We start from the raw sequence: 3,953 nt of genomic DNA, 5'->3' as shown, positions 1-3,953 counted from the left end.
ACAACCTTCTTGCTCTGTTCCACATATACCAATTTGTTTAGCCAATTCACTGCACCCTGATGAGCACTCAGCAAGATGCCAGCTTCAGTCCCACATCTCTTTCTGCCTGGCAAAGAATGACTTTTTCCTAGGACAGAGCTTAGGTGCAGCCCACATTTGGACTCTGAAAGGAAACTATTTGGAAAGATATATTTAAATGGCATCCTGTAAATCTAGGAAAGCTCACATATGAAGAAATCACACTTAGTACGAACTTAGTTATATTAATACCATCCTTCCAAACCTGATACTTGGGAAATTATCTGCTTCATTCTGTTACTGCAGTTTTTCCTGTACTTCTGCCATGCACTGTAAGAAAAGGCTTTGCAATCTGGCAGCCTTCTGAACATGTTTTGCCCAAATACAGGTCTCTGCGTAGGCTCAGGGTCTTCCTTTAAGGGGTCTATGGAAACTGCCTCACATTGTGGCCCTGAGTTGCTACTCATGCTGCCCTAAGGATTCACAAATTACTAAACTTTAGAGGTAGAAATACAAATGTAAATATAAACACATAGATATACAGAAAGCTTTGACTTAACTTCAGTTGGCTTGACTGCAATTTTGATAAAGGATACCTGGGGAAAGATCTTTGTTTTATCTTTTTCAGAAAGCAGTACCAATTGCTGTTCAGATGGACAAGGCCAGCAGCATAGAGGATGCACTCTGCTATCTCCCAGAATGATTAGCAGTTAATCACAGTCTGGGTATTTGACATGAGTAAGAATACCACTGTACTTCTCAAGGGACTTTAATGCAGTTTTTGACCACTTGGCTGGAAGATAAGCCTTGCCATCCCTGTTCTACATTATAAGAAATAAGATGCAGAAGTGGAGGAAGTAGCCTTGGTTAGTACACTCTTGTTTTACAGATTAGGACTTGGGTAACAGAGGCTCTGAGTTTTAAGAAGAGGACACTGAGAGTGTTCAGGGAGGTTGTGGAGTCTCCTTCTCTGGAGATATTCAAGGCCCATCTGGATGCCTACCTGGGCAGCCTGCTCTAGGGAACCTGCTTTGGCAGGGGGGTTGGAGCCGATGATCTCTTGAGGTCCTTCCAACACCTACAATTCTGTGATTCTGTGTCTTCTTTGCTAGGAAAGAACAGCTCTGAACTGAAAAAGCACAAAATAAATAGCAATTATGCCTTTGGTACCGGGGACACTACATAGGGATGAGAGGCGATGCAGGGCCACAAGCTCTACAGCACGGCTGTGGGCAGCTTGCTCTAGAAGTGGCTTGCCATGAGCATCGTGGGTCTGAAAGAGAACATTCAGATGGAAAACTACGGCCAATTTTTACCAAAAAAAAACGCCACATCAGAAGTGTGGTAGCGCCCAATCTGACATCTCATTTACAGGTCTGTGCATCCTGGTGTGGCCCCCCTTTGGTACTCCCATGGAATATTGTGATTTCTGGGAAGCTGGACTTGCAAACCAAGGGTAGGAGAAACCACCTGCTGAGGCACTGCAGAGAGCTACAGGGGCCTTATCAGATGAAAGGTTCCTTTCTGGAAATGGGCAAAGCTATTCTTAGTTTTCCATTTATCTCTTCCTCTTATATGTGGCTGGCAGTTGTACTGCCCCTTTGCCTCCCATGGACTTTACCCTCTTGCATGCACACTCGACTGCTCCTAACACAGCCCAAATTAGGAATAAGGTCTTTGGCTATTAGAAATAAGGCTAGAATCAAAACCCAGAGAAAAATTCAGAGACGCTCTAGCTTTCCAGCACCACTAAACAGAATACGCAACAAAGAATTAAGCATTTGTTTAACTTGTAAATTGCATATTATCTCCTTTTCATGTGTTAACTTCCAAACGCTGTGAACTTTCTCAACAGAGGTAAGTTAGGCACGCTGATATCTACTCCCCCTGCCAAAAACAAAAAAACAAAAAAACAATTATTTGTGAAATATTATACTTGCATGTAAGCAGCCAAAGTACAAAAACTCCATTAAGATGGGTAAGTATTCACTTATCCTACAGACTCACTGTAGGGGAAAAAAAATAGTAGAGCTGGCAAAAAATGTTTGGTATATTTTAAATTAGATAAAAATGCAGCTTTGGTGTCCTCTCACCAATATGCATAGGACTGCTTTCAGATGGGGAGAGTACAAAAAAAAAGGCACAGGAAGGCAGTGCAGAGCAAAGCCTTTGTGTTTGTGGCAACATGCAGTTATTTCCAGCTCAACCGCTGGAAACCGTATGTGAAATATTAAAGCCTGCATTCAGCTTATGGGGAACTTGGCTCCAGCGGATACCTCCTCTACCTGCTGGGATGTGAATCAGTTCTTTCCACCTCTCAGGAGGGGGCTCTAGGTCTGTGCAGGCACCGCTGTCTTTTACGAAGCAATGGGCCAGTCAACGGAGCATGAGCTGAGGTGGCTGTCACCACAAGCCCTTCATCATTTTAAGGCAAAGACTATGCTGCAAGCCCTTGACCCGTGAGTCTGCCAGCCAAACAAACACAGCAGGGAAAAGCTCTGGGTTCCAAGTTCACCCATCGCAGGGAAGCAGACCTGTGCCCAAAGCATGGCTGATACCAGACAGGGCTTCTCAGCAGCTCTGCTTCCTGCTCCCGCTCCTCGCTAGCCTCGAACCCATTCACTAGCCCTTGTCAGAGCTGCAACTTTGCAACCACTGAAGTGAAGGGTTTCACTCTGGCACCAGGATCATTTCTTTAGGAATGATGCTAATTATAGAACACGGGCATTGAGATCCAGGAAAAAAACCAGACTGGCTTTCCTTAATTGCTTAATAGTTGGGGGTGACTCAATTTTTATACCACTTCACACCACTGACTTGAGAGAAAAATCTTCCTTTAATGCTGCAGCATGGACTTCATTCTTCTTCACCCTCTTGACAGAAAGCCTGCCATCACACAGTGTCTGAAATATGGGATTTTGTGCATGTGGGCGGAGAGGTGGCTGCAGTCACAGCCCCTTCTGCCAACAGTTCATAAGAAAAAAGCCCTGTTTAAGAGGTGCCATTCCCACCTAATTCTACTTGGCACACTGTGTATAATGCAAAGGTCAGAAAACATGCTTTGGTGAGTATTTTCAAAAAAAAAAAAAGACCTCATGGTTGCAAAACAACTCTTTCAGCAGGGCTGTGCCTCTTGATGTGCCAGGTGCTGGGCTGGCATCAGCTGGTGGAAGCTACGGGTGCTGACGCTTGAAAGGTATCGAAGGCATCGTGCCATGGTTCGAGTATCTGCATCAGCAGTTTTTGCTGTTACAGGCGAAGGAAGACAGACTCGTACGATACCAAAGCAGCCAGCGGCTGGTGAAACCTTCGGCTCATCTGTTTGCAGGAGGGAGACCAATAGTCCCACTGCTCTGCTCACCCACTGCGATACTCGTGCTTGGTAGGGAAGGCAGCCACCAGGACAGCCACTCCAGCGTAGTGCAGTGTCACAGAGAGGGCCGTTTGCTTTGTCTTCCTTCAACCTTTCAGGTGAGAATTAAGGGCAGTTGAACACATACATCTGAGGGTCTTCGCACAGACTTCTGAACGTGCTGCTTCTCCTACAGAGCTCAGTGCGTAGGAGTGCACAAGACTTTCCCTGCAGGTACAACTCTCGTTGCCTGTACAAACTACTGATGCACACTGGAGCTGCTTAAAAGCTTAAAGGTGGCACAGACGAACAAAACAGACATCTGTTTTAAGTATAACTGCTGAAAATCATGAGTTGCATCCTTGCACTCTTCTGGTTGATGGAATAATAATGCACGAATCCAGTAAATTAACTGAAAACAAACAAACAAACAAAATCCCCTCCCCAGTCTTTGCAAGGCTTCCCTTCACAAGGCTTCCAAAGCAGAAAGCTGATAAAACCATACAGACATCTCACATGACCGACTTCAATCCTTAATGTTCCAAGTCCCTTTATTCCTTTTTCCATTGCCACAAAATTCACA

Source organism: Anser brachyrhynchus (assembly GCF_964034855.1).
Source record: "Anser brachyrhynchus genome assembly, chromosome: 1".
NCBI classification, from domain to species: Eukaryota; Metazoa; Chordata; class Aves; order Anseriformes; family Anatidae; genus Anser; species Anser brachyrhynchus.
Note: the sequence above shows the minus strand (reverse complement) of the source record.